We start from the raw sequence: 11800 nt of genomic DNA on the forward strand, positions 1-11800 counted from the left end.
GGTTATGTCTTATAAGCTGTTTGGCATGTGCCTCTTTTACAGTATCATCAGCTTTTGAACTCTTATTCACGGCATCCTAAAGAGCAATACACTTAGAAAAAGTGTTGCAGCATTACCTCTTATATGCAATATCACAGAGGGCTTTATCAGCATCGGTGGATGCAAGCAGGTTAAGTGTGTGGTTGACACACCTGAAGTGTGGAGAAAGTTGGAAATACTCGGGGTCGCTATGAAATCGAGCATCTCTCCAACATTTGTAAAAGAGAATGAGCCATTCTTGCCTGCATTATCTTCATTTTCTTTACCATTGACTTGAACATCTTCTGCAATTTCCCATTTATCACAAAAACTTTCCGTTCAATATATATGATAGTTCCACCATGATAGCGTCCTCTTTCGGAATTTCGTGCCCTGCCGGGAGCCGCTGTTCTCAAAGACTAAAATCCATTCATCCACTATTATAAAGGCAGTTCAATTATTCACATCAGCCCTGCGTCATGTCAGTATAATCTTTCTGTGCCATGAAGAAATCACTTGAGTACTTAAGTACCCCTAAGTATTTTAATTTTTTACTTAAGTATAAGTATTAAGTACTTTAAAATTTTTTTACTTAAGTAGAGTACAAGTACTTAGATTTTTTACTTAAGTAGTTACTTAAGTACTTTTACTTAAGTATTTCCTAACACTGATTGCGAACACACTCAATAAGTGAAGTAAGGTTCTTTCGTGAAACAAACTACGATGCAGGTACATTTTAATTAGATATTTTGTATATAGAGGTGGTTAGGTTAGTTTAAGTTAGGTATTTGATATAATGCACGCCCCCCTAATTTGCAAATATATAGCCCAAAACCTTTGATAAAGCTAATGAAATAAAATAAGATATGATGAAAATATAATACTTTATTAGGAAAATTGTAAAAGTACAACTTAAAATTACATACCCAGAACGTGAACCCAGAGCATAACCTAACCTAACCAAACAAACATTACTTAACTTATTGCCTCATTTTCAGTCTTTGCAAATCCCTAATCTCCATTTCAAAATCCATGATCAGACACTATCTTCTATCACTATGCGTAGCAAACTAAATTGAGTTCTGTCTTTGTGGCTATAAAATCGGATTTTCGCATCGTAGTTTGTTTCACGAAAGAACCTAACTTCGCTTATTGAGTGTGTTTTGAATAATACATAAGTACGCATGTGTCACAGCTACACGCAACTTTGTTCAACTTAAACTACATCCAACTCTGTCTTTTGAAATGGCACAAGTTTAGGATATGATTTTTACGGTCATTTATATTGATCAGGTGTTATAGCTTATCACAAATATCCAAGGTGAGATAATGATTAGTATGAGGGAAGGAACAGTTCTAGCCCAGGAACTCGAAAATAAGTTTTAACAGAAGAACAAAAATTGTCCTAAATAAGCGAAAGGAACACAAATTTCTTCCTATTTATAGTTTATGTATATAGATAAGTAATTTAAATATGTTTGAGCTTTTTTTTAAGCAGACCCAGATTGAATTTAAGGCAAATTATTATGCTCTTTAGCTTAAAAAGTGAAGGATTGAGAAGGGGGCAGTCCCCTCCTACCCGGGATAATATCTGTTTGTTTAGATTTTTAATTTTACTCCTTACTTTCTGTTGGAAAAAAAGTTTTTTTTTATTTAATTATAAAAAAATGCTTAGGAAACGTCTAAGTTATGTTTGCATGTCTAACTATTTCATCCATGCCAATTTTTTTTATGGCATTTGGTATTATCCAAGTGACATATAGCGATTGCAAATTCTGTCGGTCGGTCTGTCGGTCTGTCTGTCCCGGTTTTGCTAGTTTTGGCGCTTCCAGATAAGCTAGGACGATGAAATTTGGCAGGCGTATTATAAACCAGACCAGATTAAATTAAAATTAGTCGTTCCTCCCATTCGATCATCTGGGGGGGAGTGGGGGGATGGCTAATTCGAAAAAATTAGAAAAAATAGGTATTTTTAACGTACGAACGCGTGATCGGATCTTAATGAAATTTGATATTTAGAAGGATATCGTGTCTCAGAGCTCTTATTTTAAATCCCGACCGGATCCGGTGACATTGGTGGAGGAGTTGGAGGGGGAAACCTAAAATCTTGGAAAACGCTTAGGGTGGAGGGATCAGGATAAAGCTTGGTGGAAGAACTAAGCCCAAGTCCTAGATACATGATTGATATAACCAGAATGGATTCGCTCTCTTTGGGGGAGTTGGGGGGAGGGTTAATTCTGAAAAATTAGAAAAATGAGGTATTTTTAACTTACGAAGGAATGGTCAGATCTTATTGAAATTTCATATTTAGAAGGACCTCGTAACTCAAATCTCTCATTTTAAATCCTGACCGGATTCAGTATCATTGGGGGAGTCGGAGGGGCGACCAGAAATCCTGGAAAAAGGCTTAGAGTGGAGGGATCGGGATGAAACTTGTTGGGAATTTGAGGATAATTCCTAAATAATAATAATAATAATTTAGTCCAGAAAAAGCCCGTGGGCCATAGGAAAATTACATAACAACAAACAAACGACAAATTAACTACATTAAATTAATACTATTTAAAGAAAACGCTCCCGATGTGCCGCTGCAATCCTTACAAATCTTGCTATCCTTTTAATACTCAGGGAATTTGTCTCTTTCATTCTATCTAGGATCCATATCTCATTCAATTTTTCTTTACCATACATCTCTCGCCTCCAATCATTCAATTCGACACATTCACACAAAAAATGTACTAAACTTTCATCCTGAAATCCATACATAGGACAAGCAATAGATTCTACCTTCTCCCCTTTTCTCCCTTGATACTTTCTTTTCTCCCCAATCAAAAATCCATTTCCCCTCTAATCCAAATAAGCCTTCAAATCCTCTCTACTTAACCCAACCTTCCAAAATAACTCCTCCCCCCAACTACCCTTTATCTGTCTATACAATTTTAACGACCCTGAACGATCCAGACTTGCCCACCATATCTGTATTTCTGGGTTCTTCAACCTCTCTGGTACCTCCCTTATTACTATTTCCTCCATACCCCTAATCCCCTTTCCTACATTCCACCATTCCACCATTTCCCTTGTTGGGAAAAATGAGGACAAATCCTAAATAATAATAATAATAATAATTTATTCCAGAAAAAGCCCGTGGGCCATAGGAAAATTTCATAACAAGAAACAAACAAATCCTAAATACGTGATTGAAATAACCGAACGGATCTACTCGCTTTGGGGAAGTTGGGGGGAGGGTTAAGGCTGAAAAATTTGAAAAAAATGAAGTATTTTTAACTTACGAAGGATTGATCGGATCTTAATGAAATTTCATATGTAGAAGGACCTCCTAACTCAAATCTCTTATTTTAATCCTCGACCAGATCCATTGTCATTGGGGGTGTTTGGGGGGGGGCAGAAATCATAGAAAACGCTTAGAGTGGAGAGATCAGGATGAAACTTAGTGGGAAGGATAAACACAAGTCCAAGATACGTGAAGAACACAACCGGACCGGATATGCTCTCTTTGGGGGGAGTTGGGGGGTGGGGTGGTAATTGAAAAATATTAGAAAATGTAAGGCGTTTGTAACTTCAAACGGTTGATCAGATCTTAATGAGATTTGATATTTAGAAGGATCTTGTGTTTCAGAGCTCATATTTTAAATAACGACCAGATCCAGTGACATTGGGTGGAGTTCAAGGGGGAAACTGGAAATCATGGAAAACGTGAATATTGAGGTTTCTTTATCTTACGAATGGGTGATCGGATCTTAATGAAACTTGATATATAGAAAGCTTTATGTCTAAGATAAAGATCTTTCATTTATGAAAGCTTTTATCCGAGGACTTAGGGGGTTGGAGGTTTGGAAACCGAAAATATTGGAAAACACTTAGAGTGGAGAGATCAGGATGAAACTTGATGTGAAGAATAAGCACAAGTTCTAGATACGTGATTGATATAATTGGAACGGATCCGCTCTCTTTTGGGGAGTGGAGGGGGGGTTGTTAATTCGGAAAAAACTAGAAAAAATGAGGTATTTTTAACTTCAGAACGGGTGACCAGATCTTAATTAAATTTGATATTTAGAAGGAAATTATGTCTCAGAGCTCTTATTTTGAATGCCGACCAGATCTGGTCACATTGGGGGGAGTCGGAGGGGGAAACTAGAAATCTTTGAAAACGCTTAGAGTGGAGAGATCGGGATGAAACTTGGTAGGTAGAATAAGCAAATATCGTAGATAAGCGATTGAAGTAATTATACTGGATCCGATCTCTTTGGGGGAGTTAGGGGGCTCAGTGCTTTTACGAGCTTGGTGCTTCTGGATGTGCTAGGACGATAAAAATTGGTAGGCGTGTCAGGGACCTGCACAAATTGAGTTTATAAGGTTGTTTTCCCCTATTTAACCATCTAAGGGGGTTGAAAGGAGAGGAAAAATTAGAAAAAATGAGGTATTTTTAACTTACGAGTGGGTGATCAGATCTTAATTAGTTCTGATTTTTAGAAGGACCTTGTGTCTTAGAGCTCTTATTTAAAATCCCGACCGGCATTGAGCCTCTGATTTTCCTTTTAAATCAATCTATTGATTCTTAGGATTTTGCTAGAGCTCATTCCGTATGATCTCTTGACTCTTGGCTCTTCCGACCTAGTCACAAGTACCATATGAGCTCTTAGCTCTTGTTTTAATTTTAGGGTTTCTTTCGTAAATCACTAGAATATAGGAAGTACCGAACGTAACTGTAAAACACACTAATTTGGATTAAAATCATAATCATAATTATTTTGGGTTATTTTCAGTCCTTTGGGTGTGGTGTTTTGACACACGGCTTGCCTATGTGTTTGTTCTGCTTTGTTGAACTTTCTTGGTAGTGTCAAAGTGTTCACCATTGTTTTTGCTCATGCTCAGAACTCAACTTACAAACTTCACACATACTTGGTCCGGAACACTCGTCTCTCGAAAGACTCTTTTCTCTCAAAATTCCCTTCTTCATTGTCAGTGACTCTGCAGAACAGACAGTGACTGGATGGGGACAGAAATTAACAGTAATTAGTTCCCTATGTATGGATACTATTCTTTGCGGCATCAAAAGAAATTTTTTACCAATATCTCCAATAAATTAATCTTTTCATACACATCTTTGAAACAGTAAAGAAAAAAATATTATTGCCTTTACCTTCACACCATTCAATGGGTTGCCGTATACAGATACTGCATCAAATAGCAAATCTTGATTATAATTTCAGACAGCGCTAGTTATCAAAAATTTCCTGAATACAGAAATGGGAGACAATAAGAACTTCACATAAATATATTTTAAAAGAGTGAGGAAAATGCTAGGCACTGATATTTCCCTCGTTAAAACATTAAGAATCTTTGTTTTCGGAGAAGCTGGTGCTTTTCAATAGATGATGTATCTGATCCATGAAAAACGAGGTCAATTTGGAAATAAAATTTTGCCTCATTGATATTTTATTGTGTTATTAGGTATTTTACGGATTTCTGATTACGGTGTATCATTCAAGGGAGAAAGAAATCTCTTTCACCGTCCGATTTTGTATTTCTTTGCTAAAAAAAATCTTTACTGGAGAAATGAGTCGCCAATAAACGAGGCTTGTCGACACTCTTTATAGCTTAATTTTTGAAAATAAAACTGAGGGTGTTCACGTGGCACCTTTGATCGGGTAATAAGAATCTCCTTTGTTTTGGCCCCATTGAAGTTGATCATCCATGCATCAGACCACTTTTCGATTTTAAAATAATCTATCTGTATGGAAAGGGAGGCTTGTGTTGGGTCTTCGAGTTTTGGAACGGCTGAGTGTGTCGTTGTATCGTCGGCAGAGCTATGCAGAAATCTTTCAAGGTTGTCTCCCATATCGCTTACGTGAATAAAGGAAAGCAAAGGTCCCAAGACACTGTCCTGTGAACCATTTCTTTCACTGATTTTCGCAGGAAACAAACCTTTTGAGGACAACCCGCACTAAACGATCAGAAAGAAAGCTCTCAATTACTTTTAAAAGACATCCAAAAACACCGTGCTTATGGATTTTGTTTAGCAGGCCACGGTGTCATTCTCTGTAGAAAGCTTGGGCAATGCCGAATGACAACAGCCTAATCTCGTACTCTATTGCCAGAAGTTCAGTCCACTCCTGATGCTGGGCCACTAGGCAGTCTAATATTGAGTTTCCTGACAGAATCTACATTGATCATCGTCTAGAAGGTCTTTTGATTCCAAAAACGGTTGAAATGTTTTATTAGAGACGCTCTCGTAGACTTTTTCAACGCAGGAGAATAGGCCTGCCTATAGGAAACCGCGTTCGTTGGATCATCATCGGGCCTTAGCTTTGGTATAACATGAGTGGACTTCCATGTTGTGGAAGTTTCTGGAGCAAAAGCATATCCAGAAAAGAAATGATAAAGGTCCAGCTATTTCAGCAATAAAAGAAACGAGGACAACATTTGGTAGGTTGTCAAGACCTTTGGCTTTGTCCACATTAAAATTCCGATGGGAAGCTTCTTAGGAACATAAATACTCACACGATCAAGGATAGTAATGGTTAGGTTGGAAAAATTCGGCCCTTCTCTACTGTCGTTGTTCTGATTCAAAATTTGGCAAAATCCTTAGCATGTGCTTCCTTCGTTGCCTGTGGATCTATTAACACAATCCGGCTATCTTGTAGAGAAGGAATTGAAGTCCCCTTGGAAAACGGTAAGGACTCCATGAGAATTCCCCACCAAATCTTTGCCAAATCATGTTGAAACTTGGTCAAGAGTTTCTCTTTATACTGAAACTGGGACTGCAGGACCGCACAAAAAGCATCTTTATGCGTGTTGAGGAATGCAGTTCTTTACTCGTCACTCTTTGAAAGTTTTCATCGCTTAAATTGAAAGTTTTCATCTACCTTAAATGAGTTAGGATGATCTGTCAGGGTGAGTCTGGTGATGCGCGTCAAAATTCATAAGCTCGTCCGGCCCATAAGAAAGAAATAGATCATACAGGTCCGACGCTCCCTATTAGTATTTTTGCTGCTACGCTATTATGAACTTTTACATCTCCATGGAGGATATTGGCAGACCTAGCGTACTTACCACGAATTTATTCAAGTTAGCTTCAAGGAAGCTGATAATCTGGCAGGTTGTAGGGTTATACACGGTATTAACAATCACAGAATTATTTAGGTGGGTCACCCCAGCCCAGAAAGCTTCTTCACCTGCTGAATCTGGTATATATAGGTATGAATATGGTATAAGTTTCTGCAGATAAACAGCAATACCTCCTCCCTTGTATTTTGCACCGTCACTACGTTCAAGATTTTAACTGAGGGGCAATTATTCCTGAATGTAGGCTTAAATGTTAAATATTTCACAGGAACCATGTGGTTCCAGTTAGGATCCACATGGCTAGGAACATGTTATTAAATAGCACAGGAACCATGTGGAAGCTTTGTCATTGAGACACTGCTGGCTGTTCAATATAGTCCAATCCACTATTTTCTGGCATTTTAAAACTCTCGTAATGTGACAGCGATTACCATAGAGATATCGAATTGGAAGTCAAACTCGGCAGTAGTATCATAATATTACATATGTAGAAGTGGGATTTCATAAATATTTCAGTACATTTAAACTATTTTATTGAAATGGTAATTGATTAAATATTTTATGCATTTATCCTTAATTTTCTTATGCATGTTAATGAGGGTATGAAATAGTAAGATTTCGCTTTGGGAAACACTACATATATTGTTCATTCTTAAGTTTGCCTGAAAGGTTGTTTTTTTGAAGATTCCCCAAAGGCACCATGGTTTGTGCTGGTACACTTGACAAAATGTAGTCTGGATCACAGAATATTAAGGGAGATACCGATCGCAAGCTCTTTCTCATACAATACCTAACTCGTTTGATTTTTGATCAGTCTAAAACCTTGACAAGTTCTAGGGCTACCCTTCTTAATGTTATCAGTCCAGACGCAGGGAATCTTGGTTTTGGAGCTGATGTCAACGTTTCTGCTACCGAGTCATACAGTTTGTTCGTTCCCCTCTATACCTCAGTCATTGAAGAGTATCATATCGGATTTACTAAAAAGACTCCTAGCCCACCCAGTGAATTTGGTAAAGTTAACACTCCCGGGGATTTGGATCCTGATAATGAATTTCTCATCTCCACTCGTCTCGAATATGGTCGTTGTCTCCAAGGACTCCTTCACAACATTCTTCCTTTGTTGCAGAAAAAATTCAAAACGAAGGGGTTTAGGAATACAGCAACAAAGACTGAAACAAGTGCATAACCGTACTAGAGAAAGCTGAGGTTGGAGTATGACTGACAATATCATCGTTCTATGCTAGATTTCAGCTAATAAAAGTCGATGGCTTTTCCTTTGTGTGATATACCATGGTTGCATTGAAGAAAAAGCTGAACAACCTTATTAGTTATTGTAGCAATCACGTCACTATCAGCTGATGATCAAAAACAGCTTGTACTAACGGACTGTAAGTAAGGCGTGATGCCGTCCAATACTAATCGAAACTCTTAGAATCAGAGTCTTGATAACAGTAGACACATTAAAAGAATCAAATTTTGATGCTTGTCCAAAATATATAAAGTTCATTATGTTTACCATAAAAAGTTACGACCCTGAGAATTTGTCAATTTTTTTAGCAGAAGAAAGATCAAGGATGTGTGTTTATTTGGTGTTTTCTTTCCAGAATTGATTGTAATGAACCAGTAATTCTAGAACATCGGGAGAGGGCTGATTTGACTGGAAATTTAAAGTTCTAATGCCCTTTTTAAGTAAAAAAAAATGTTGGAGGGCAGGTAACCACCCTCCCATGCCCCCTTTTTCCTCAGAGTCGTCAGGTCAAAATTTTGAGACACTAATTTTGTTCAACATAGTCTTAAGATCGAATAACTATCCTGCCCCTCGAGGAAATTATAGCCTAGTAAACAACACAGCACTCGTACGGGATTCTGATAATTGGATAATTGTCTGGGCTTGGTTTGTTTTGATGGGCGTTTTCGGGCTGAAAAACCTCTTCCTAGCTAATTTATCTACTATGGGCTGCCTCCCCGTAGTAGCATAATATTTGTAGCATGAATATATAATGAGTCGGAGGTAATAGGTTTGGGACTGTCTGTGCAGGATTTCGACTCTTGTTGATAGAAGAGCATCGCCAAGTGCTGAAAACTATGTTGTGACCAAGATGGGCCCAGGATTGCACAAAGCCTCCAACTTACTGGAGGTCCCAGGGACTTCTTGCTGTCCGGTTCTAAGCCGACTTAAGCGCTTCGGTGTAGACTTGAGAAAATATGTTGGTCCCCATCTTGCACTGTATCCGGGATCACTGCTTTTCTGAGGCCAAAATAATTAAAGATTTAAAGAACCATGAAAATTAGAACTTGGAATGTTACGACGTTAAAAAATGACTATCGCATCGACTTTTGACTGACGAATTCAGACGGTTTGAACTGGATTTATTAGGAGTTTCAGAAACTCATATCCCAGGGGTAGGAAGCATGAAATTAGGTGACATAGAATTTGTTTACTCAGGCGGGATGGATGGGGTACATAGACAGGGAGTAGGACTCATGATGAATAAGGAAGCTGCTAAGTCTTGTTTAGGCTGGAAAGGTATTAATAATAGAATACTAATTGCTCATTTTATGACTAAAAAGTTTAGGGTATCAGTTATAGTAGTATATGCCCCCATTGAACCAACTGATGGAGATACTAGTGACTCAGATGAATTTTACTTACAGTTACAGCAAATAGACAGGGTACCAGGTAGAAATATGGTGTTTTTGCTAGGAGATTCTAATGCCCAGGTTGGTAGAAATAGGGATAGATGGTATCCTAGCCTAGGTAAATTTGGTGTAGGAAAGAAAACAGTAATGGCTATAGGCTTTTGCAATTTTGTAGGTATAACAACCTAGTTATAACCAATACGGTGTTTGGTCACAAAATGGCCCATAAGTTGACATGGTATTCACGTGATGGTAAGACAGAACACCTTATTGATTATGTTATTGTAAACAGAAGACTAGCGGGATCTATACAAGATACTAGGGTGTATAGGAGTGCCGCTATTGATGTTAAAAGTAAAGATCACCATCTAGTAGTGTCTAAGCTTAATTTAAAGCTGAAATTTCGGAAGGGTAACTCCCTCCCGGAAAGTTATGATGTTGGTAGACTTCAGGATGAAAATTTGAGAAAAAAATCCCAGGAACAGTTGAGTACTAAACTTGAGGATTTAAAATTTGACAATGTGGAAGATGGATGAAATAATTTCAGAAAAACAATTTGTGAAGTTGCTGATGGTGTCCTAGGAAAGAGTGCTAAGACTGCAACTAGGAATATTAGTGAAAACGCTTTAGGTTTAATAGAGAGTAGAAGGGGTTTGTATAAGAATTATCTGAGTGATAGGTCGTATGAAAACAAAAGGAATGTAAAGAAAGTGGAGAAAGCATTAAAATATGAACTAAGGAGATGTGAAGTGGAGGCGATGGATAAAATTGCTGAGGATCCGGAAGATGCGGCTAGACGGCATAATAGTAAAATATTATACTGGCATGTTAATAAATTGAAAGGGAGTAGCCAATCCGGACTAGTCCCAGTTAAAGATAGAAATGGGGCCACAATTAGTGATAAGGAAATAGTTAAAGAAAGATGGGTGGAACGTTTTGAAAATGTGCTAAACCGAGATACAGTTGCAGGAAAAGATATAGATGAAAATGAAAAAGTTTGTGATACCTTGGATGTGAAGAAGATTTGTTTAGTGAGGAAGAATTAGCGACAGTACTAAAAGGATTAAAAAATAATAAGGCCCCAGGTGCTGATAGTAATGATTAATGAGTTTCTTAAATATGGTGGCTCTGAGGTTAGGAATAAGCTACTGAAGATTATGAACATGATTTTTGAAAAAGGGGAAGTACCCAATGATTTTAGGAAAACCTTAATTAAACCACTGTATAAGAAAGGTGACAAGAGTGAGTGTCGTAATTATCGAGGCATTAGTCTGGTCTCTGTAGGTAGCAAATTACTGAGTAATATGATACTTTTAGACTGAGACATGCTGTAGACAAAGTTTTAAGGGAAGAACAATGCGGTTTTAGAAAAGGTAGAGGATGTGTCGACCATGTTTTCACTCTTAGGTTAATAACTGAGAAGTCCCTTCGATATCAAACACCTTTGGTCCTTAGTTTTATCGATTATGAGCAAGCTCCTGGACTTAGATTATGCTGATGATTTAAGCATATTAGATGAAAGTGTGAGCAAAATGAATGAATTTTTAGAGGTTTTACGAGTTCAAGGTGCTAAAATAGGCTTGAAAATTAATGTTAAGAAGACTAAGTCACAAAGGCTAGGAATAAGTGAAGATGAACAGATGACATTAGGTAACGAAAAGATTGATCAGGTTGGGAGCTTCAGTTACCTTGGTAGTATTATTAGTAAAGATGGTGGGAGCAGTGAAGATGTTAAAAGTAGAATAGCTAAAGCTCAGGGAGTTTTTTCACAGTTAAAAAAAAGTTTGGAAGAATAGAAAGATAAGTCTACAAATTAAGATTAGAATATTGGAAGCTACAGTGATGACAGTGGTCAAATATGGCTTCTGAAGTATGGGCACTCCGAAAAGCAGATGAAAATTTACTAGATGTTTTCCAGAGAAATTGCCTACGGATTGTTCTGGGTACACGGCTGACTGACCGTATTTCAAACAGTAGGCTGTACGAAAAATGTGGTTCAATCCCACTTTCGACGACTATAATGAAAGAAAGGTTGAGATGGCTAGGCCACGTCTAC

Source organism: Artemia franciscana, chromosome 13 (genome assembly GCF_032884065.1).
Source record: "Artemia franciscana chromosome 13, ASM3288406v1, whole genome shotgun sequence".
NCBI lineage: Eukaryota > Metazoa > Arthropoda > Branchiopoda > Anostraca > Artemiidae > Artemia > Artemia franciscana.